This window comes from Talpa occidentalis, unplaced genomic scaffold (assembly GCF_014898055.3).
Source record: "Talpa occidentalis isolate TD23 unplaced genomic scaffold, MPIMG_talOcc4v2.1, whole genome shotgun sequence".
NCBI classification, from domain to species: Eukaryota; Metazoa; Chordata; class Mammalia; order Eulipotyphla; family Talpidae; genus Talpa; species Talpa occidentalis.
In genome coordinates, this window is record NW_026555331.1 from 140810565 (window position 1) to 140836105 (window position 25541).

General features: G+C 48.5%; 1 protein-coding gene across 3 annotated transcripts in view; it reads right to left on the reverse strand.

Moving 5' to 3' along the window:
* PLXNA4 (plexin A4) overlaps positions 1–25541 on the reverse strand; it is a 408891-nt gene that overhangs the window by 245258 nt on the left and 138092 nt on the right. The gene's annotated exons all lie outside the window — the stretch shown is intronic.

The following is a 25541-nucleotide window of genomic DNA, read 5'->3' on the forward strand; positions in this document are numbered from 1 at the left end:
ACATTGTTTGGTCTATTTTCAATTTCATTCCTGAGCCCTGGAAATAGCTGTCTGTGCAAGCAGGCCAGGGGAGGACGCCAGCAACCTGACATGAGGAGCCCAAGATGGGGCTTGGGGTCTCGGGGTAGGAGAGCCACAGCTGTGAGACTGCACGTACCTGATGGATCACCACAGCTGGAGAAAAAACTTCAAATTGGGAAGGATCTAGAGAGACAATGCTGGGCACAGTCAGATGCAAATGAGGTGGAGCTCACTGAACAATGGCCCTCAACCTCAGTTGCATGTTGGGATCACCTGGGAGCTTTGAAAAATAATGCTATCAAAAGGTAGTCGCAACAATCTTTGCATGTGATAAAACTGCCTAGAAGTAAATATACACACAGGTGAAATCTAAATAGGGAACTGGTGAGTTATACTAGTATAAATTTTCAGTTTATGATTACTTATGATAATCGTGTAAAAATGCTGACATGGGGGGGTGTGCGGTGAAGTAATCTCTGCACAGTTTCATGAAGTTGCATGCAAATTCACAATTTTTCAAAACAGAAAGTTTAAAAAAGTGCTGCCACGGTCTGATCTATGGTCAAGGGTGCAGTCTCTGCCTCAGAGTTGTAAAAGCTCTCCAGGGAACTCTGTGTGCCGTCAAGGTTGAAAACCACTGCCCCAGAATTGCTGATGCTGAAGGTAAGACAAACAGAATAACGTGGAATAAATAAATGAGCTGCAGAACATCTGCAAGAGGTGTCACGTGCATTCAGAAAAGGGGGAGGTGCCAAGGTGAGGGTGGAAGTGGGATTAACCAGGACCTGATGAAGAACAGTCAGATTTAGGAACAGGAAAGGCAGAATAGGTCAACAAAGGAGGGTGTGAAGATCGTGTGGCCACTCTGGGAGGAGAAGGCTTGAACGTGGGCACAGTTGAAGAGTGAGAGTGGCTAAAACATTTAATAATATTGCTATCCTTGGGCAGGTGGTTCTCTCCTACCTGCATCAGCTTTAAGTCCTTGCAAATTACCAAAAGCAACTCTTAGCAATCAAATAATTTTCTGGAAAACACTTGGCATCTCTCAGGTAGCCAAAATTCATTGACATTGGATAGGTTTCAGAACAGTCTCGATGGGTATAAAAGTAAGCATCCTCACCATGGCACCTTCCCCCTTACCCATCTGCACCTCCGCTAACCTTAGGTGTCCCCAACCCAGCACCAGAAAATACCAGAAATGATCTGGGCAGTGATAAAATAGAAACATTAATATCTACATACCAAAGCTAATGCACTTAATACAGCAAACCTTTGAGTAGTCACTCTTTATTCTTAGTTTACACACAAGTCCAATAAATTTGATTATCAGTTTCCCAGTTCACAGGAAATTAAAAGGCAAAAATTGAATAGGTGACACGTTGGATAGAATCTCTGACAACAGTGATAGTTGGCAGACACTCCAACAGCAGGAGGAAGACATGTATAAAACATAACCTGGGGTACTCATCCAGAAGAAGACCACCTTAACAAGGTCGCAGGGCTTGCTCTTAAAGGTGGAGGAAAAGCTTTGAGATGCTCAAGTTTGAGTTCTCAAAGCCCTGCAGAGTTTTTTCTTGCTTTGTTCCCATGTCTGTTGTGAGTCAGCCCAGTGCATTTTCACTGGTGATTGGCTGCAGGTTGCCAGGGGTAAGGGCCAGCTTGGCAAGACTTTCTGATTCCAGAGAACGCCTCTGCCAAAAACACCAGGGCCCCCTTGAAACTCACTTTCTCCCCTTGCAGTACCCACCACTGCCACCCCACCACAAAGGGCAGTTGCCCTCAGATTACTCAAGTCGGCGGGTCAATCGGGATTCATGGAAGACATCTTTGGACCCAGAGCAGCACCTCCCACATCGTGTTGACTGCATCGTCACTTGGTTTGTTATATGTCTGGTTGTGAATTCCAGTTCTGCTTATTTGGAAATGCTGGTGTCCTTGACCCTGTTGCCTCATTTTTTTTTGCTGAGCACGTCACCCTTGCCCCATCATCCAGGGAGCTAGTGTGGAAGTACTCATCAATAAAACACAAGCCACATCAGACCAATGTCACCATGCAAATGTGCAATGAACAGAACTCTCCCTGCCTCCTTGGTACTGAATCTGAGTACCTCCTAGACCAGAGGCATTGCCTTTGTTCTGCATGGTTCAGAACCACAGTGGAAGGGCCAGAACCCCCACCCCAACCTCCATGGGACCAGGTGGACTGGACAGTGCCCCTCCATACCCACATCCCAGGACAGGAGTGAAGGAAAATACTGGCCCCAAACCAGACAGGCAGGTAAAGGGGGGACCTCCAAACACTCTCCGGTCCTAATTGCTGCTAAAGATCGCAGGGCAGCCTGGGTGACACCTGGAAGTCCCCGTTGCATGGATTCTCAGGCATAGGACATAAATCATCTCCTTTCACTTGTTACTAATCTTGCCTCTTGCTGTGTCAGCTGGATTCCAGCATTGGCCTGGGTTGAAATGGGGACTTCTGTTCCCTCCCTGGGTTTTTCTCTGCTTTCTCTCTCCAACCTCCTCTCCTACTCCAATCCCCAAGGAAAGTGATGACAGAGGAATGCAAACTTCAAAATGCAGGCTTGAGGCTGCACTGTGGAGGCGGGAGGAAGAGGACGTTTGGGCACTGATGCAGGAGAGAAGGGAAGAGGATGTTTGGGCACCAATATAGGGGAACAGAAACTCCATGGCTGGGAGAGAAAGGTGGCATCTGGACCCACAGCAGACTCTCACTGTCCAGCGGCCCTCCAGGCAGACCCCTGTGGGCTCCCAGAGCAGCTGGTGGCTGGCAGTGCAGATGTACTTGCTTCTCTTGGGCTGAGCTGGGGAGCCATGCAGCAGGGTGGGGAGGCTCAGCTAGGCTGGGGCTGGGGCTGAAGTGGGTTCTGCCATTTCTGGGGGTGAGAATCACCCAGCTCTGTGGATGGCAGGGAGAGAAGAGCTTCTTTCACTTCTTTTGTTTCCATGGGCCCCCAGGCACCTCTGTGATGCAATAGGTGTCAGATCCCCTTGAGGGATTCCCAGGAGGCCTGACCCTAAATAACTCCTCCAGAAGCCTGGGCCTTACATCACCTCCAGCAGAAGCTTAGGATGCCACGTCTCGCCTGGTTCCGCCCCGCCAAGTTCCAGCCAACACTCCAAAACTCTTTCAAAAGACTCCACTCCCTTGAGCTATGGGAGACCTACCCAGTGACATCACCCCCAACCCCCTAGGGGGTGAGGTGCTGGCCCCCTTCCTCATGGGGCGGAGGAGGAGGCTGGAACTGCAAATGGCTCCTCCAGGGGGAACCCTGTGGGCGTCATGAGCAGCTGACAGAATGAGGACAGATGGCCATGCGCTGGGTTTCGGCTGAGGCTGCGCAGACCCAGTTCCGCCACCCCCAGTCGTGAACTGGGCAGAGGAGAGGCCGCACACCATAGGGCAGAGGTTAAGAGGGGGGCTCCTAACCAGCTGTGTAACTTTCCCATGCCCAGTTTTGTCTACTGTTACAGGCAGTGACAGTGCCACCTCATTGGGGCACAGAGATTAATCGAGATAATCCATGGAAAGTGCTGGGACCAGTGCCAAACCTGGGGAGGGGCCAGCGTAGCCAGCGTGGGTTGTGGTTACTGCTCTGATCACCTCGGCCGGTGTTGCTGTTATTGTTATTATTTATTATTGTTGTTTTATAATTATTCTCTCATGGCTGAGACCAGAGGCATACAGGGGTGGGGAGGAGCATGAGGGAGCAATGCAGGGGGAGGGACACTTATGACCTTGCTGTCACCCCCTCTGCCACCCCAGTTCTGGCCTGTCTTGCTTTTGGGGAGGGACCTGATTCTGCCTTTCTACTCTAGAAGAACAGTGGAGGCGGGTTGTTTTTAGAGAAGAGGGGGCAGCTAGAGGTGCATGAATATGGGGGGATGTCAGAAAATTCCCCTCTCAGGGATGATGTCTTCACCACAAAATTTTCAAATGCCATTGGCTAGGAATGTGGAGCTTCAGGCCCGGAGGTGGGCAGCACAGAGCAGGGCTGGAGCCTGAGCATTGTGGACTGAAAAGGGATTTTAAAGCAGCCGCTGCCAGTTGTTTGCCCTTCACTTCACAGAGGTCACTCCCTGGCAGATGCTGGGGCAGGGCCAGGCTGTTTCTTCAGCTCCTTCCCCCTTGCTGAATTCTAGGGCTGGGACTCCGTTCCTGCCACGTTTGACCCACCATGGGAAGCTGAGCTCTGCTCCCTTTACTCTCGGCTGTTACTCTTCCTTGATTCAAACTCCTTAGTCCCGAAGTGGCCAGAAGAACAGGGACAGAGGATCATGGGTCCCAGTGTCCCACCTGCCTTGGAAGGGCTGGTGGCAGGTGTTTGTCCCGCTGTGGGAGGAGGTGTGGGTGTGGCTGGTGCCCAGTGTTGACAGCCCTGGCCCCAGATCCTTCCCCAGGGGTACAAAATACAGGAGGATGCACGGGGGCCTGTGGATTCATTCCCTTGCATTTCCCATCCTGTAGAGCAGGTTGTGAAACCACTTTGGTTTTTTTTTGGGTTTTTTTTGGTTTTAATTTTTTTTTAAAGATTTGTTTGTTTATTTATTTATACAAGCACTGGGTACAGTCAGAAGCGCGGGAGGGTGAGAGAATTTGCCAGAGCCAGAGCGGGGAACAGAACAGGCAGACTGACGGAATACACTGCTGAGGGGAGTAGCGGGCAGCAGGAGAGGTCTGCACGCCATGTGGGACCTCGCCCAGGGCCGGGAATCGAACCAGTGCTGCAGAGGCTGCAGGCAGCTTCGCAACCCAGTGCTCAACCGCTGCGCCACCGGGGAGGCCCTGTAAAGCCACTTTGATTAAGACCTACCCGGGAGAGCTTACATTACAACTCACGAAACAAAGCTTTTTAGGAAAACAAGTCTTACCTTTGCTACCTGCAATGCACATTGATATTTTCTACTTCTCTTGCATTTTTTTAAATGTTGGCCACAGCCCGCTGATCTGATTTAGTGGGCCACTGGGCCTTTGTGATGCTGGGTTTGGAGAGTCCTGCTGGAGAGGCAGGGAAGAGACAATGGCCACCACGGTGTCCAGGCAGCCAAAGATCCCCTTTTGCATTGGACAGACTGCCTGACAAAGCCAGAGACTCACTATCCCCAGAGCTAAAAGTGCAGATTGGAAAGGGCTTCGCCGAGGCTGGGCCGCTTCCGGAAAACGAGCTCCATATCGCTCTGAAGACCTGTTCTCAGCACAGACTCAGTCGACACGCTTGAGAGACAGCACTGACTCCTGCACACAGCTTTCCAGGCATTTTCTTGGAGGCACGTGAATGAAGCTGCATTAGGTAAGTCCCTTACGCTCTCCAAGAACTTCTTCAAAATCGCAATCTGTTACCAGACTAATCAAATTGAGGATTCCCCCTTCAGTTCTGAGATTTCAGGAATGCAGCGACCAGACCCTTCTAAACTCACCCACTGTTCACCTTCCATTCTTTTTTTCTGCCTTGGGATGCTAAAGCAAGTAGCCTCCTGACCATGTGGGTTCAAAGACCCAATTCTGGTCTCCTGCAGCGGCTTCCTTCTGGCAAAATGTCACTTACTTAGGCAAACTTGATGTTTTTATGATATTATTAAAATTTTTTTTAAATGTTACAAAAGGAATTCCCTGGAGTTACCTGAACCCAAACTCCCACTCCACAAGTAAGAACACATGACCCAGGGAAATGGGTGACTTTCTGCTGTCACATAGCTTACTGGCATCAGGGCTAGAATCTGGGGACCTGTCTCCCACTTCCTGGCATCCAGGCAACTTCTCCAGGACTGCAGGCAGGAAGGTATAAGCCTCCACTTCTCTGGGGTTTACCCAACCATGCATAGCAGGGAAGACTGGGGGTGCCCCAAGAGGACTGAAATGGAGTGGGTAATGATTTGGAGGGGAACCCCCTTCTAAGCCCCATATCTCCCTTCTCCAAACATAAGAAAAACAGTCCATGTCCATCTGACCCAACCTCCTGACAGCCTCACAGTCTTGATGGAGTGGCGGGGGAGTAAGGCTTGAGAAACACCCACACTAACAGCCCTGGATGTGAGGATCCGCAGAGACAGCTGTTGACATCTCGTTTGTTCCAAGTGGCCCCGCCTGCCAGACCTCCCTGTGATAAGCAGGGGCTCATTATCTCTGCTGGCCTCCCCCTGAGCCTGGTGGATATGGCCTGACCCTTGCTGCACTCCCACCCCCGGGCCTGGGAGGGCCTGTGAACAGCAGGACTGAGATGGACTGACATGGATCATCAGAGGAGCCAAATGAGCCACCCTGGTGATTTTCACAGGAAGGGGCATCCATTCCATTTTCTAGTGCAAGGCATGTGTTTATGAGTGCATTGATCAAGTGTTCTGCTTTCCTCCAGGGATGAGATGCTTCATGAACACGTGTACATACCCGTGCACATACACACATGCGCACACACGCACATGTGTGAACACATGCACACACGCGCACACACACATGCACACAAGTGATGGACTGCTTGGGGCCTGCATTACAACACACCCCCGGGGGCCCATCTGCAGTTAACTTTTGAATAACACAGGTTTGAAGTGCACAGGTGCACTTATATGTGGCTTTCCCCCCATAAATAAACAGTTGACCCCTGAATGCTGTGTTGTCAAAAATATTGCAAATGTATTCACTTCCTTATGATCTTCTTAACATTTTCCTTTCTTTGGCTTATTTTACTGTAAGAATATAGTTTATAATGCACATGACGTACAAATTATAGGTTAACTGACCACTCGTGTTATCTGTAATTTTGGTCAACAACAGGCTATCAGGAGTTAAATTTGGGGGGGGGGTGCAAAAGTTGCACTTTGGTTTTTAACTATTTGCGAGGTCAGTGGCCCTGACCCCATGTGTTATTCAAAGGGCAAATGTATCTTGCTTCCATTTAATTTCTGGGGTAAGGGCACTACATCTCTCCTGGATTGGCGCGCAGACATCCGTCTATAGCACTAGCCAGCTGGACCAATTCTTGCTTTTGAGGGTGTTTTTGGGGACTTTGTCAAATTTTCAAACATGTTCAACAGAACTGTTTATTCCCATCACCATTTCCACGGCCTCACAGCCACTCTTGAACTTAGAACACTGAGATCGTTCCCGTCACAAATGAGGACCATCTACCACATTAGCAAAGACTTAATAAAATTTCATAGCTTTCTAATGGGAATATAAATTGAAACAATGCTTTTGGAAAACAACTTAGTAATAGATAGCCAATCTTGAACGTGTTTATACCCTCTGACCTAGAAACACCACTTCTGGGACTCCAGCCAAAGGAAACAGTCGGAAATAGAGAGACTTTAAATAAAGAAAGGAAAACCTTTATGCCCAATCATTTTCATATTAGTGTTATTTATAATTTGAAAATAAGAAGTAACTTAAATATAAAACAGTAGGGGAATGGGTAAGCAAATTATGAAACATTCACGGGATAGAATATTAAGCACATGGTTAAAATTATATTTATGAAGAGTTTACAACGAGTGGGGAAATTAGTTACAAGGTTTCGCTGAATAGGCCAGAAAGAAAATATAACATATTATATACTTATAAAACCATATAAATATTATAATCTTAACTATGGAAAATAATTTAAAAGTCTGTGCCTCCAAAAATACTGAAAGGAAATATTAACAAAAGTTGCGTGATGGTAGCATGCTGGGTATGCATTTTATCTTTCTTATAGATTTCTGTATTTTCCAAATAAAACTAGTACTTTTTCCCTTTACTTTTTTTATACTTTGCACAAAAAAATACACCATAGAGGAAAGGTCTAGTCTTTTCTCCACCACCTCTGCAGGTGACCTTGGGGGAGTTACGTGACCTTGCTCTCAGCATCCCTCCCACGTCTCTATGAGCACGCAGTTTCTGCGCCAACTTTATGCATCTCAAAATACAGTCCCATGTTTGAGAATGGGATCTCAAAAGGGGCCCAGAGGCGTAACCATCTTGCGAGTAAAATACTATAATCATCCTAACAAGCACTGGACTTGGAAGGGTCTTCTGGAAGATGCAGCTGCTCTTTTACAGTCAGTGGAGGAACATGCTGACATGATGTCCTTGGGTTTGGACATCTGGAGCCAAACAGCCAAATGAAGGGGGTTGCTGGCAGCTGCACTGTGATGCCAGGAATGGCAGTTAGGGGAGGTAAGGCCCCAGCACTGGTCACCATTCACGAGTCTCAGCTGTGGCTGATCTCCAGGGCCTAACCAGGTGGCCTGATGACCCAGGATGGGGCAGCAGGACCATCTCCCATCCCACAGCTTCCCCTGGGAGCTCTAGCCCCCAGACACCTCCAAGGAGGATGTGTGTCTGTTCTGAGCATGAGGGCATCTGCTCACAGTGAGTGCTTGCCTCGTCTCTCAGCTCCCTGCCCCACTGCTCTTACCCATCACCCCTTGGAGTCTGTCGCTCCCTTGATCATCCCACAGTACACGGATGGTTCACAGGGAGCAGAAGCCACATATCCACATTCCCATCCGACATTAGAGGCTGAAAGGATCCCTCAGATCTCTTCCGAGATGGACTTCAACAACTAAGACCGCATGCTGTTGCATCCTCTAGGCCTCAGTGGCCATTTTTCCTACAGTTATGAGAAACTATAACTAGCTTCTGGACCTGATATTTGGTGAGTAGCACCAGGAATGATGGAGCCAAGACCACGAAGGATTTCTATACTGGTTGGTAAGTAGTCACTGCCTGCCCTCCCTCCCCAGTAGTCCTGACTCCTCCCAGGATACCCCTCAAGGACCTCCCTAAGATCCAGCACCTGAAGGCCTAATGCCTGATCCAGCAGGGAGCCTCTGGAGTCTTCACTCAGCATTAGGCCTTATGCCTTTGCTGGTGAGATGTTTCTCATCTCACCTCCCCTTGCTGAATTAAGTCCATGGGAGGAGAGAAGGCAAGACTTAAATCCTTGAGGGCATACCATGTGAGATAAGCAGGATCATTTTAAAATAATAAGGATAATTTCCGGTTTGGATCACAAAGCTGTCTCTCTGACATAGGGATGGGGAACCAGGTGTGGGGAAGGTGGGCTGAGTCCATCTGCTCTGCTCCCCCTGTGGATTTGCAGGGTTCACATTTCCTCCTTGAAATTGAGGAGGTTGAAAGTGAGCCAGGATCATCACTAAACATTATTGTTCCTTCCTTCTGAGCTCTACAAGCAGCTACTGGGCAGTACGTACATTCCCACATGGCATCTCAGCAGGCAGGAACAGGTAGAGATGCTTTTCCATGACTGTCCAAGGGGAGATGGAGCACAGAGTGGCTGAGCTGCTGATATCAGGTCACTCTGTCACAGGCACAGCTGGGGACAGAGGTCCAGCTCAGCCTTCCTCCCTCCTTAGGCCCGCCACCCCATCACAGTCAGTAAAGAAACACGGGTGGGGTTGCACTTTCTATGTGGGAGATGGGTCAGGAATTGGGGACCAGAGAGACTGCTTTCATGGGGAAGTGGGGGAGTTTCAAAGAGCTCCCTTTTGATAACAATTCCTTGTCTTGCTTCACTGCCTCCCCTGCCAGCTCTTACCTTCCCCTTCAAGGTTCTGGTGGGGAAAAGCTACCATCACGGTTACTAATCTCCATCAAGAGGTCAAGAAGATGCCAGGGACCTCCCAGACTCTAGGTCTTTCACTTTCTGTCTGTCCCTCCATCTGTCTGTCAATCCCTTCACTGCAGGTCAGCCCCCCTGCTGAACAGGGACCTCCCCAGAGAGCCCAAACCACAGACATGAACCCCAGGAGGTAAGAGCCTACCAGGCAAACCCCGGTGCTCAGCAGCCTCTGGTAGAAAAGGTTCTGGTGCCTTGGCCGTCATCCCGATTCTGTTTGCCCATGATATGATCTGGCGGTCATGGATTAAAGGAATTTAACGCAAGGAAATGTTTAGAAACAGAGAGAAGCGAGGGAGTGGGCCTGAGCTCATATGTTTTCACTTGAATGTATTCAGATCTGGCAAGGAAAGCGGGACATTTCATTTTTAATTAATGAGTTGTTCCACTTGTCCAAACAGCTCACCCATCGCTCCCCAAGTTCTGTGGACCTGGGAAATTCTCCACACAGGTTAGAACTCCCCAGTCTCTGGGAGGCAAGTCCCACCCATTGGACTGTGTGCTGGCACCTCTCCACCCTTGGGCCTCAGCCTTGAAATTCCTCTTCCACAACTCCTTCTGATGTTTAATTGACAAGACCATAACTGACAAAGGACATTTTATGGACTTGGCTCTACGCCGAATCTATCTCAAATTGAAACTGCTTTCAATTCACTGACAGCAAAGGGCCTAAAGTTAAGAGCAGGCTACTGCTGCCATTGCGACCTTTGTGGTTGCTTTTGAAACCTGGGTCTTATCAGCTCATCACAAGCTTGAGTTGGGCCCTGATTGTGCCACTGCAAAGGGACTGTGTGAGTCTGACACCCTGTTTATAGTTACATCATCTTGTAAGATCAGAGGAACAGCAAACTCCAGCCAATAAGGTGTCAATCAAAGAGGGAGCAGAAAAGGGACCCAGAAATCCTCATGTCTCATGCCCTGCCTAGCGTCCCTCATTCAAATCATGCTTCTTATTTCCATACCACAGATTTCCAGGGGCTTCCTCTCCAGATCCAACAGATCTTTATGCCCAGGTGGCTGAGGGTCCCCAAATTCTACCCATGAATCCTGTCTCTGGGTTCCTGGACCACCCCAGATGTTTCTGAAACAATCTGGCCCCTCCTAACCTCTCTGAATCCCAATCACAAGTTCTGTCTTCCCCGGGGCCCTCAGAGGCACTCAGTTCTTTCTCCATCTCACTCACTCTGCTTAGAAAACTCCCTCTGCCTTTGCTCAGGGCTGGCTCCTGTCATTTTTTGGGTCTCAGATGAAAACTGTCTTCCACTTGAAGTGCCCCCCAACCTGATTATCCTCTCTCAACACCCTGGATATTTCTTTGAAAGCCCTTACAGCTATAGAAAATTCTCATTTTTTCATGTTTGTTTATTTTCTTCTTTTCTTTTTTTTTTTTTGTCTTGCTCCTTCTCTAGAACTTGACTCCATTTGTTGAGTGAATGAAAGAATGAGTGGATGGATGAAGCAAAGGGAACTGCATGGCAACCGCACACCAGTTTCTCTTCCAACATGCAAAAGCATGATGCTCTTGTGGAACTCACTGACTTGCAGAGGCTCCAGGGGAAGCAGAAATCATGGGAGGCTGGTGCAATGAGGAAGAGGAGGCTCAGACAAAGGCAGAAGGAGGAAATGGCCTCTCTCGAGATGAAAACTAAATCCGGTATACATATCTCGCAAAATCTATTAGCGTTGCCAGCCTAGAGGGCAATTGCTTTTTAATATAATAAGATCTTCCTTGGAGGCGATTATGAGGCGCTGATATGGATCAGGTGACATGTTGAGGTTTGGCAGATGGATTCATTTCTGTTTACATCTAGTTGCTAGTGGCAAGGGGGAATTCTTGGTTTTCAGGGTGAAGGTGGAAGAGAGGCCTCTGGAGAGACCAGACTGGAGAGTTCTCTTAGAGGTTATCTGAGGGGGTGTCCTGCCTGAGGTTGATTGCCAGGAGAACTGGAGAGAAATCCAGGGGTCCTGAGCAGGGCTCCCCTTTAATCCCCTCCTAGAACTCAGTGCCATCATGTCAGTAAACTATTGCTGATGTGGAGGAATTCAACACTCAAGGGAACCAGGGTCAGGAGGCTTTAGGGGCAAAGCCACATGATAAATGAAAGAATTGACAGGTGGGGAGAGTGGGGGGAGTGGATAGAAAAAGCAGGTGTGGCTCTCAAATGCCTTCTCCAACATTAATAATCTTGTTGGTAGATACTATTCCTCCCTGAGTTCCACACAGAGGTAAACTGAGGCCCAGGTCAAGGACAGACTCAACCACAATAAAATAGATCTGGTTCCTGGCTCTCTGTACCAGGACGCTGGTACAGAGAGCAAACCCTTGGGTTGTGACTCTGCAGCTCCCCTATGGGTGGGGGGTGTGTGTAGATCCCTTCCTCCCAGACCTGAGTGGTGGCAGCTCACAGGTTTGCTGACCAGGCTTCTGTCTCTGGTGACTCAGGGCTCCTGAGGGGGTAACAGAGTCCCCTAGATATCATGACACAGACACACTTCCAGAATATCTCTGAAACTGGAGCAGTGAGCCTGGGCGAGGGTCTATGGGCCAGTTTTTCCCACCGTGTAGCAGCAATCAGGGCAGATGCCAGGGGTTTTATGCCACCAACAAAACAACCTGCTGTTGCCTCCTCTAAACTCAGTGCTGATACTCAACCAGGGATGACCACAATGGGTGACACACTTTCGCCATCGATGGTGCCTTGTAAGTGGAGTTACACCTCCCCTGGCGGCCTGGAAGGGTCCTGGTTGATAGCAGTAGTCTAGGCAAAATATGAAAACACCCCTACTTGCTTTCAAAGCTATTCCAATTTGGACAACAAATTCTAGGATCTTCCTACTTGTGAGACACCTGAAAACCCAAGCATTATGGGATCCTCACAGAGATGATGCTATTTTAAAGTATATACACTCGCTATCATTAACATATCTCATGCCCACCCCCCTATTCTGCCGCATGCCAGCCATGAAATAACTCTCACTACCCCATATACAACATGTAGCCATCCACCAGGCACACACACACACACACACACACACACACACACACACAGAGTGTGTGCCTGGTCACCAGGCCAATCAAACTTTTAATCACCCCCTGAATCTCCCAGTCACAGGGAATTCTGTTTCCTCCCTCCCATTACTCAGGCCCACCCACAACAACATGCGAGTCACAACTCGGGAAGCACTAGGACAAATGCACCCAGTTGGACATCCATCCCAGTCAACTAAGCCTTCAGGGATTTGAAACAGAAAGACCCTGGTTGCTGTAATGGCTACAACCTTGTAAGGACACGAGTCCAAGTTCATTAAGAAGCTCTGTGCAGATGAACCCTGTTGCCGTTGTGATTAATAATCACAGTAGACAGTTAGCTGGAGGGCTTCCCAGCTGCGCCTCCCAGGCCTGGTTCTGGGATCCCCTCTTTCTATCCACCAGTGAGTAATGGTTTGGTTTATTGGAAACTCTCTTTTCATTTTTTATGGCTTCAATTAAGTGATGGGGAGAATCCATCATGTAACCTTCTTGCTACACTGCTAAAGACTTCCGGAGGGGAAAATATTTGTCAAACCCCAAGCCATCGGAGGAGAGACTGTGGTAAACCTAACAGGAGGCTGGGGTTGCAGAGGGGTAGCCCTGGTGCTGGAGAGAAGAGAATGCCCGCACAGAGGTTTCCAGCCTGGACGAGAGCCATACTATGAAATATCTGTTCATTTTACGAACATTAGGCCACTTTCCCCATACCCCCAAGCAGCATTCCATTGGTGAACAGGTTAATGATGCCAACAGGAAGGAGACACTGGTGGGAGGGGGTCTCACCAGCCAGGGCACAGGATGCTCATCCAACAGGTGGTCTCTGGAGCTGCAACGTCCGCAGAAACATGGCGCCCATACTCCTCAAGAAGCCCATAGTCCCTGTGTTGCTAGAAATGCCAAAGGGCCCATTTTCTTGGAACTACAAATTCTTCCCAACACCACCACCACCAAATCCTCTGCTGGATCAATTCGTTAGAATCCACAACCTCCTATCCTTGGCCTGAATTTGGCCTTTACCCTCTCCCTGACCTCTGCCCAATCCTGTTGGTAAGCAGAGCTGGCTCTTACTCTGCCCTTTAAATTATTCACACCCCAATCTTGGTCACTGGCATTAATCTTTCATTGGCTATTTAGACATCTGATTCCTAGGGCTGGATTGAGAGTTGTCACTTGGGAGATCAAGTTGGCCCAAGGGGGAGTCCAAACAGAGTGAGAGACTTGCAGAGCCACCAGGGCCTGCCTGAATTAATGGGGTCATCACCCCACTCCCCCCTGTCCAGAGGATGATAAGCCAGAGACAGGAGCCCCAGATGTGTCTGAAGGAATGAAATCCCCAGTTCATCTGTGTCTCTGTGTGTGTGTGTGTGTGTGTGTGTACTCATGTAAGTGTGCATAAGGATGGGATGACATTTTATTGGCTCACAGCACAATAGGTGCTTTAGGAAAAACTTTTATTTACCCTGATGCAGGGCACAGAGGTCTTAGAAGAGCTGGAAGCTAGGCAAAGAGAAGGGAATCAGATGTAAAGGCCACCCACATGACTCCCAGGAGACACAGTGTTGTCTCTACATGGTAAATAGTAACCCTAAGGGGTAGAGTCTTGGTCCTCAAGACTTCACTATAATAAAGAGAGAAGGACATATACTCACTTCTCCTCTCCCGCATTCTCCGCAGTCTCAGTTAATGTTAATATAGTGCCAGTCACTGTACTTAATGCTCTACATCCATTATCTCAATTAATATCCACAGTAATCCGGCATGCAGGATTATGAGTGCTCTCATTTTATTGGTGAGAAACTGAGGCTTGGAAAGTTAAGTCCATTGGCAATGGTCCTGCACTAGTGAGTAGTCATGAAGGAGTCAGGCTACCCGTGCAGATATCAAACCATTCATGATGTAAGAAATAAATAGATAAATAGTGATTAAAGAGCACTGGGAAAAGAAGAAGCTAGTGCTGTATTGTCCAATATGGTAGCTACTAGCTACATGTGTTACATGAAAATTAAATAAAATTTAAGATCCAGTTCTTCAGCCACATTTCAAGTGGCCAGTGACTACCATAATGTCCAGAGCAGAAAAGAACACTGCCATCATCACCTAAAGTTCTCTGGGACAGCACTGGGTTAGAGGCTAATGCTAGATGTCTATAAAATGGATGCCCTGCAGGAAGAACAGCTGGAGGAAGGGCTACATTGACTTTTGACTCTAGAGAGGAAAAGAAATGTGGCAACAAGGAAAGAAGGGACCTGAGGCAGCAAGACAGATCAACAGGTTGGAATCTTTAACAAGTGAGACTTCACTCAAAGTTGCAGAAGGAAGGGCCTTGTGGATTCACAGGTCTAATTCCTTCCCATTGCAAAGGAGACCATTGACCACTAGGGAAGCCACTTGCCCAGGCCACATAGTTACCTAAGTCCAAGGCTCTTTGCTTCCCACCTAGCTTGTCACTCTGGGTCTTCCCCATTGTCCTCATTCTTTATCCCTCTAGAGATGATGTTCATCATAATCTCATACTATTCTGACTCATGACACATAAATTTTGCTTGGGAGCAATGACGGTCATCACTCCTATTATTGCCTTGTTCCTCCTTATTAGGGCCCAAAGCTCTCCAAGAATTGAGAGGTTTGACCTTTATGAAAGAGCAGCCATTGAAAAGGTAAATGAGAAATTTGGGGCTTAGAAAGCAATTCAGATGGACATTTTCTCTATCCCTAAGATATGTATTAGTGCACAGTGTGGGCATCAATAAATACATCACAACACCAATGGATGGCTGGTCACTTGTTTGGCTGGATGGTGATTGGCTGGTTGTTTGGTTGGTTAGTTGGTTGGTTGACTGGTAGGCTAAATTGATTGGGTAGTTGATTGGTTGGTTAGTTGGTTGACTCATTGGTTGGCTGGTTAGTAGACTGTTTGATTCATAGGATGGTTAGTTGGTAAGTAGGTTGGTTGGTCAATTGATTGGTTGGTTGGCTAGCTGGCTGACTGGCTGGCTGTTTGATTGGTTAGTTGGCTGACTGGTAGGATAATTGGTTGGATAGTTGGTTGACTGCTTAATTGGTTGGTTGGTTGGATGGACGGATGACACCTTTCTAAAAGTCCTTTAACAACTTTATGAGCTGCTACTACATTTCCTCCACCCCCACACTGACATTCAGCATGTGCTCAGGGCCTTTTCCACCAGAGTGATGGAAAAAGCCTCACAAGTAAAACCGATTTAACTGCAATTCAGTGCCTCATGTAAAAAACCAGTGTGTCCTACTAGGGATACCAGGACAATGAAGGGTTTTAAGTCTCTGCAAAGGAATTTTACTGGATGCCATTTTGGCCACACTAGAAGTCCACAAGTGATCTCTGAGACCACATATATTACCACTCTGTGGGGATCTCTGCTTCCCTTCTGGGCTCAAAGAATATTGCCGTTCTCATTGTGCAAGGCCAATCTATTCTCCTGACATCTCACACAATGACCAGGGCTGTAAGGCAGAAACTAACAGTCAGAGAACTGGCTGAAGTGCTCTGAAATGAAATGACAAAAGGGGCCTCTCATCTGAAGTCTCTTGGGCATTGTCTTTAGCAGTCTCCACCCGTAAAGAACCAGGTTCAACCCCGCCCCCGCCCCCCTTCCTCCCACCCCATCCCCACCCCTCCCCTGAGGGCCTGCACTTAGGATCAGGTCGGCCTCCTTTGCTTCTTCCTAGACCCTAGCTCCTGATGTTCCCTAAAACTACGTGTTAGCCATTTAAATGATGAAAGTGTCAAGACAAAATTAGAAATCTCAGGATATAGCTTTGTCCGGTAGATAAGGGATGAGGTAATGCTTTAGCTCACAAATTCCTTGAGGGCAGATATTTTATTTCTGTATCTGGAGAATCTGAATTCCTAATGTGCAGAAAAATGCCTGGCATGTAATAAACAACCAATACAATGGATGGATGAGAGTGTGTGTGTGTGTGTGTGTGTGTGTGTGTGTGTGTGTGTGTGTGTGTGAGAGAGAGAGAGAGAGAGAGAGAGAGAGAGAGAGAGAGAGAGAGAGAGAGAGAGAGAGAGAGACCCATCTGTTACTCTGGCTCATACCCAATATGATGTCGCTGCCTGCCAAGGAAGTTTTGCTCCCCGGTCCTTGGGCCCCTGCTCACTCTTGTGGGTCCCTTAGCTACTTCCTTATCTCTACTTCCTTTACTGTGGCTGCCTGACGCTCTAAAGTCTCCCTTCTTGGTCATTTTGATTTATTTGGATAAAATTCCCCTAATCCACTGTTGAGCTGATTTAGAATTAGAGATTCTTATCACTGAAAGACTCTTCATGATCATCCACCTCCAAGCACCCAGCCACTGTACCCCCTCATGGCTGGTTCTCCCCGATACTTCTGTAATCCTACAACTGGCACCACACCCTCCTACTGCTGCTGTCGGTTTCATTTTATTTTATTAAAGAAAGATCATACCTTTCTCAGATTCTACAGTAACCTAAACCTAAAAATCATTCTCCTCCCTGCCCATCAAGGCTCATTCATCCTGCCCCCAACTTTTCTACCCCAGAGGTCTACACAGTATCGGGACTAAAGGGCATATTCTGTTCCAATTCTTGAAATTCTTACCTATCAGTTTTACTTGACTTATAGGATGGTGCAATATATGTCCCTCCATGATGGGAAGGTTGGAAGTCTCCTGCCGAACACAGTGCCTTGGCCTTCCAGAGTATCTAATTCAAGATGGGTCCAAGCCAGCTTGACTTTAAAGGTCTGGGACTGACCTTAAAACAGTCTGCTTTAGACAAAGCATATCGTATGGTAATTAGACCACTGTTATCTGGCTGTTAAGGCCTTTGTGGAAGATTCCTATAGTTAAGAGCTTTGAGAATTTGAAGCTTGGCTAAGCACTTGTTCACACTCTTACTGCTTAACATTCAACAGACACACTGGGCATGGCTGGGGACAGGAAAGGGAAAGCAGGTTGCTGTGCTCTAATTCAGCCTCTAGGACCAAGGCAAATGCTCTCGCACAAATCAATCGTTTTCCTTCCATTGTATAAAGAAAAATTGGCAGTGATGAGCAGGCGAAAGAGCGAGGAGAAAGGAAAACGGACAAAGAGTGAAGTCGGGAGCAGGGAGGGGAAGGAAAATGGGAGAGGGCGGTAATGATGTTTCCATCCCCTACAGATTCTTCCCCTTCACTTCCTCCACGCTTCATTTTCTATTCTCTTTTAATGGGACCAGTGATTTGTTGCAATCGATCGCTATTGATGTTTTTCAATTATATCCGTGACACTTTCGGCAATATGTTTGTCAACACAAAGCTTTCTCCAAGCTTGCTCTCTCCACCTCACAGAAGCACTGTCCTTCCTTGCCCAGGGTCAGCAGGGGCGCTCCATGCCCTAGGGCCTGGGTCTTGCTTGCTTATCCCTTCACACCTGACAGTGAACATTCCTCATTCATGGGCCTGCTGGGAAAGTGGAAACCTCGCTGTTCAAGTTGGAGACAAATGGGTGGAAACAGTCAACAGGCGACCTGCAGGCAGGTGCCCCACTGCAGGCAGGAGGACAACAGTGCCGTGGGCAGAGAAATGGAAGAGAGAAACCTGTACCCACCAGTAAGGTGATCCCAGGCTGCAAGGCGGCACCCCTGTGCAGAGGTAGCTGAAGGGAGCACCCCAGATATCTGGGTGAACAAAGTCCATTTCTGAGGTTGGCCTAGGCTGGCAGGTCTCCAACATTGTTAGCCTACACTCATCAATAAGAAAAGCATCTCGGGCCTCCCTAGTGGCGCAGGGCTTAAGTCACAGTGCTATCAAGCTATCACCAGCGACTGCGTCATGAGTTCGATCCCCAGCCAGGGAGCTGACCCACAGGATGCAGCAGACCTCTCCTATCTCGCCAGCTGCTCCCCTCAGCAGTGTATTTCAGTCAGTCTGTCTGTTCTGTTCCCCACTCTGTCTCTGGTGAATCCTCTCACTTCCTGAACCTCTGGCCTACATCCCAGTTCTTGTATGCATAAATAAATAAATCTTTAAAAAAAAAAAAGAAAAGCATTTCATTTCATGATGGACTAAACACACAGCTATTGAATTGGAAAGACATTTAAGGAAAGGAAACAATGTTGAAAAGAAACAGCCTGACAACAAGCAAAGTACCTTCACCTTCTTCCCCATTCTTTGGTGATTTTGATTATTATGCTGACCGTGTCCCACATCAGGTCGACTGAAGTCGACTCATGACTGACTGACTTATAGGTTGTGACCCACAGTCTGAAAAAACACTGAACTAAATTGGGGTGAGCAAACTTTTTTGTAAAGGCGAGATACAAAATATGTTCAGCTTTGCAGTATTTTATCTGTCCCCAAGCCTCAACTTTGTCTTTGCAGCAGCGAAGTGTCACAGACAATATGTAAACAAATGAGTATGGTTTGAATTCCAATAAAATGTTTGGACACTAAAATTCAAATGTAGTGTCATTTTCATATGTCATAAAATATTCTTCTTTTGGGTTTTTAAAAAATCATTAAATAATATTAAAGCTACTTTCAGCTTGTGGGTTAAACAAAATCAGGGGTGGTCTGGATTTGTTTGGTGCATAGTCTTCCAATCTCTAGACCAAATAGTGTCAACCGATGCTCTTGGTGTGCTGCCAATCCTTCTCCCCAAGAGGTCCAGCACCTAGCTCAGTTGGGGTGTGGGGAGCCCTCAGATTTCCAGCCACTCCCACCCATGAGTCAAGGCCAAGCCCATGTTGATCTTGTATATCCCCAAAATGGTTTCCTCAGATGGAATGTGTTTTCTGTGTCTGGGGTTTCACACCTGCCTTGCAGTGTCTCTTTGCTTGCTATTCTTCTCCATGAGACTATGAGCTAGGAGATTCCAGAAGATGCTGCTCTAGTAGAAGGAGGCAGAGCTCTTTCCAAGTCATTTTTGGCTCATGTACAAAATCTACTCCCGGGCTTGTCCTCAGTTGCTCCTTGGCACCTATTCTTGGATTGGGGCTGCCTGAGTTTAGCCCCATCAGCTAACCTGAAGCCACAGGGCCCCCTGTGCCTCCAGAGGCCCCAGCACAGCAAAAGGCTCTTCACTGTCAACTACTCCAATAGAAATGAGAACACACATTTCTTAACAACACGGTGGCTAAAACACCCACAACATAAAGTACACATCTTGGCCATTTTTAGGTACACAGTCTGCTGCACATCTACTTTGTTGATACAGGGCATTGTCACAGGACAGGGTGAGGGGCCCCCTGGGCCCCCAAACCTGCCTGATTACCCAGTTATGCCATCACCTCTACAAAACCTTTTCTAAACGTGGAATTCCAGCCACCAATCCACAACTCCTACCCCTCAGCGCCCCAGCCCCGGGCCAGCAGCATGCTGCTTTCTATGTCTGTCTGTGGGTGGGTGCCTCGGGGATACACGAGTAGAATCAGACAGGAGTCGGCCTCTGTGATGGGCTTATTTCGCTTAGCATATCAGCCTCAAGGTTCATCTGTGGAGAGTACATGTCCAAATTTCCTTCCTTCTTAACTTTGAAAAAGAGCTCACTTTTGGAATGTAAGTCTCCAATGTTCCTGGTTCTTTCCCAGCTTTAACACATGGCAAACTCCAGACCAATTCACCCCCCTTTTCCCTAGCAATATCGAGACTGGACTCTACCCTATCCCCTCACCATCCCTCTTTTCCTTAAAACATCCCCCATTTGTGCATGTCTTTCCCCCTCTTTAGTGTGGTGTCAGGAGAAGGAACAGGCTTTATTTAGGGCTTATATTCCTGAATTTAAATCTCAGCTGCTTCTTCACTTTATTAGCTCAAGTCTTTGACCAGAGTTTCATCTAAAAAATGGAAATATCTACTTTATATGTAAAGGTGGTTATAAAAATGAAATGAATAAAAGATGCCAAATATCTAACACAAAGCTCAGAAATGCAATGTTCAAAATGATGATGATGATGATGATAAGAATAACTATTAACCTAACCAATGATTTCTAGGGTCTCAGTCTGGTTCCTGGTATTCCATGTGAACCCTGGAGATCCCCCAGAAGAATGTGGAACCTCTTTTGAGGCACCAGTTGAGTTACAACAAAAAGCATCACTGTCAGGGCCTGGGACTCAGGTGTCAAATACACCACTGCTTTCCCGGGCCATTATCCTCTGTGCCTCAGCCTCCTCCTTTGTGAAGCAGGTCAAATAATGCCTCTAAGGTCTTCCCTACAACAAGACTATGTCTTCAAAGGATTCTGAGCTTTTCCAGGAGGTCATTGTCAAATAGACATTGTCAACTGTGCTAATATTTTGGGAACTACTTCACTCATCTGGTCACAGGATGCAGAGTCTTTACCATACTGCAAACCCCACAGGAGGGCTGGGAAACAGGATGAGCCCCCAGGGCCCACAGGCATGCATGACCATGTCATGCATAAGTGGGACCCCAGGATTTGACTTGTTGCTGAGCAGTGGATGCCTCAACCAAACCTAACAGATTGCCCACCTCAGAGAAGAGGAAGGAGAAGAAATTAACACCAAATATCTGTGCTACCAGGTACTTTACTCTCACAGTGACATTTAATTCTTCCCACATGTGGGCACTATCAAGAAGCACAGAGGTTTGCGCCTAAAGTCACATAGTTGGTTTATCATCAAGCTGAGAACAAAAATAAGTTTGTCTGCCTCCCACATCTATGAAGTTCCTGCAGCCCTTCCCATAAGGACCTGCCCTCACCGTCCATCAGAAACCCCCAGGGAGAAGGATTTGTGTCGGGTCTAACACTTGGCTCTTGTTCCCTTTCTGTCACCTTTCTGGCTTAAACTAATGAGTGATATACTCCAATGTCCACAGTTGCAGATGTACTGGCTGCCGGGTTCATAGAGGGGAGGGAAGTAGCACTGAGTGAATGCTTTCCAAGACCCAGACCCGATCCAGAGCTCCTGGCCAGACACGAGCTCTCTTAATGCTCAAAATAACCCTCTAAAGTGGGTATTATCACCTCACTGGAGAAAGGATTCGAAAGGTTAAGCTCTGGAAAACCCAAAAGATGGATGGATGAAGTGGCCCAAGAAAACTCTGAAGGGGAGACCTGCAAACTGACCCCTCCCTATAACCAAGAGATCCTGACTTTCCTGCCTCCTCAGCCTCACAGAAGCAGAGGAGAGGGAAATGGATCATGTAGTATCCTCAAATTAAGAGCATTTATCATCCGTGCCCCTCTAGTCTCTTGGGTGGCTGGGAATTCCTTATGAGACTCCTGAGCAGTGTTTATCTTCTCTGGCATCCTGTGTGAGCACTGCTGTCACCCAAGAAGGGTTGGTAGTAGGATAAAGGCCGTCCTGAGCCTGGTGCATCTTCCAGTCCATGCTGCATGCTGACGTCCATCAACTCATGTCATTTTGGAAACAATTATATCTTCTGTACTTCCATTTTGCCCAATTTGTGCACAGTACCATTTGCTTTTCCCCAACCCACCAGAACTTGCAAGGTGAAGTGAGGCTCCCCAGCTCCGCAGCAGAGAAGTGCAAGGCTTCCCCCCTTCAGCCTCTGCTCCACCCACCACAACCCTCCTGCTGCAGAGAAAGGCAGGGGCTTCCCCCATGCCCATCTGATTGATGGGGGAACTGAGCATTGTTTGGGACACAGCTGAAGCTTGAAGACAGCCCTGCAAAGAAGTCGTGGAGACCCTGGCTAGAATCCCAGTCACACTCGATGTGACTCTTCTAGAGATGTAAGGGTGCCAAAGAGAGGTGAGCTCAGCCAGAGCCTTGATAAAAGCTGATGTTGAAAATGCAACTGAGTCATTAGTTTAAAGACTCATCACTCCTCCCTTCTACAAGAACACAGGCTTTAAAGAATTCCACTCCCCCAGAAATGATCGTAACGTAGCCAACTGTGACTGGCCCTCCCACCCCTTTCTGCTGCAGAATGTTCTGTTTGTGCCAGTCCTGTGTCCTTGTAATCGCGTTATTCACAAAGCAACTGCTGGGGACCACCAGGATCTGGGTGGAGGGTAGATGTGAGGCCTCTCAGGGAGAATGCACCAGGCACCTCCTGGCACCCCCAGGGCAACCCTCCCGGGGCTGTGCTGCCCCCAGCCCATCTCTGGAATGCGCCCTTTGCTTCTAATCCATGGAGCCAGATTGCCTGACGCTCTCACTGCAGTTCCGTTTCAGCAGTGCCGAGGAGACCAGCCAAGAAACGGAAGGGAAGGAACTCATGTCTCCATTTCAGCAGGGTCTCGGCGGACTTTCCAGCCCCGAGAGAGAAGGTGGCCCTCTCTTCCAGCTTCGCCAGGTCCCACCTTGCCAATGCTGAGCTGTGGATTCATGCACTGCTTCTGCCTGGCAGTGCCAGCTTTCCTGAGCCCCATCTCTGACTCCTTCTGGAAAGAAGGCAGATCTAAGAAACCCACTGCCAACTCCCAAGTCCCAAGAAAAGCTGTGGTTGGAGGGGCAAAAGAGGGAGCTCAGCTGGGGAGTCACTATCTATCCAGCTAGGAGAGGTTGGGGGGCACTATCCCTAGGCATCACCCTGTCAAGCCAAGGTCTTTCTCCATCCTTCTGTCTTTGCCCATCCTTTCTACCCAAATCCTGTGTAACTCCCACCCTGACCAGAAAGTCAGGAAATTGGTGGCAACACCCCCTCCCCGCCCTGCGCCAACTCCCTGCAGAATGCCTTTCCCATATGCCCTGGGCTCTGCTCCCTTTCTGGTCAATGTGGACTTGTCCTTGAATTAAGAGCCTCCTCCCAAGTGGCACACTGTGCCAGCCTGCGGTTTGGCAGCTGTCAGTCAGCAACTTCCTGACTGGGGGACAGGAGTATTGGCTGGGGGGCCAGGTAGCCCACCCCACCTGTCCATTATCCTTTAGTAGCCACTGTCAAGGCTTCCCTCAGGCACATCCAGGGTTGGTGTCCAGACACCACTGCACCCTGATGGGTGAACCCCCGCCGCTGTCCTGCCCTGGCCAATCTCTCCAGACAAGCAGCACTGCATCCTCTACCCAGGAAGCTGCTGGAATACAGAAAACCAGTCTCTCCAGCCCCCTCCCACTGCTGCTGGAGCCATAAAAGGCTGGCGCCTGGGCTGTCCTCGGAGGCTGCACTCAGCTCAGGCGGTGTCAGTCTCCACCTTTCCCTAGTGCCAAGATAATAAAGGGGGAACGTTTTACCCCTCCTTGCAAAGTGCAGCCCAATTAGCATTTTTAAAATTACCATTGGAGAAATACACCTAATTAGCCACTTTAAAGGAAAGCTTTAAAAAAAAAGTCATAAATTTCTAACTGGCCACAGCTTGGAGACACTTTTAAAGCTAATTGTGTGTTTCTGGTACTAACAGGGGAATTGGTCAAAGTTAGACATGGATTTTATGACCTTGGCTGGCTGACCTTCTGGAGCCAGGAAAGGGTTAATATCTACTTACTGGATTCGCAGGGTCTCCCCTCCCCCCTCCTGACTTCCAGTCCCTGCCTTGCTCTGGGGCACCTGCCTGGAAGCCTAAGGGCAAGCCAGTCAGCCAGGGACACAGGTCAGGCAGTGATGCAAGAAGGGGAAAGAGAGGACAGAGAAGAGCAGAGAGAGGAAAAGTAGAAAAGAAAGAAAAGCTTGGGGGAGCTGAGGCCCAGGGATGGGGGGTGCACCATCAAATTCCGGAAGCCTGTTTCTCATTTGTGCATCCCGTTAAACCAGGACGGGGCTGCAGGACTGGGCACGATGTCCTGAATGCCCGCATGCAGGAGATTCGCTCAGCCTGTTTCGAGCTGGGCCAGTGGAGGCTTCTTGCCTAGGCCTTCCTGCTCCGTGAAGCTGAGCAAACCATTCACAAAGTGCAGGTAGGAGGCTCCGAGTTGGCTCCTGCAGGAGGAAGGCAGCATGGTAGATTCTTGGACCCTGAGGAAGGGGCGGGGCCTCCCCCAACCCCAGGAAATCCCTGAACCAATGGGATGTGGAAAGAAGGGGAGTCAAGGAGGAGATGTGCAGGATGACTGAGCAGTGAGCCTTGTGTCCTCAGATCCTCTTGGGGACCCCACCTGCCAGCTTGTCTCCCCTTCTGTGATGCTCTTTCAAGATTCCCAGAGAGCTCCCACAGGGGCACAGGGGTGGGGATGGGTCTCCCCCCTCAAGGATGCCACTCCACTGACTGCAGGGCAGAAATTAGGGGAAGGCCACCCACCAGAGGTCTCTTCTTGCTCCACACTAAGGGTGGCCTCCTGGTGAGTTGAGGGGAAGAAGCACGAGTTTGGGTGTTGTAAGTGGAAAAGGTGAGAGGAGGAGGAACTGATTCCAGTAGTGGATTCTGTACCAGATCAGTAGGTCTGATTCAGTCCTTGAAACCACATTCTTCATTCATTAAGACACGTGTTCCTATATGTGGGGGAAACCATGGAAAAATTACACACATTTTGGAAACGTGTTCTGGAAGCCTAGAGGAGGCATTCTCAATGGAGGGAATACCGCCCCCCAGAGGGCAAAAAACCTTAATTCTTTTTTTTTTTTTTAATTTTTTTTTTTTTAATAGAGGCATGCTTTTATTTATTTATTTGTTTGTTTGTTTTGTTTATACATGCACTCACTGGGTACAGTCAGAAGCACGGGAGGGTGGGAGAATTCACCAGAGCCAGAGCGGGGAGCAGAGCAGGCAGAAGGACCGAAGTACACTGCTGAGGGGAGCAGCGGGCGGCAGGAGAGGTCTGCGCGCCATGTGGGACCCTCCTCCGGCGGCCAGGGAGCAGCCGGGGATCGAACCAGCGCTGCAGAGGCCGCGGGCAGCTTCGCAACCCAGCGCTCAACCGCTGCGCCACCGGGGAGGCCCAAAAACCTTAATTCTTACAAAGCTTTGTGACCCCTGCAAAGCTCAACCCTACCTGACAGAGTCTCATACCTTCC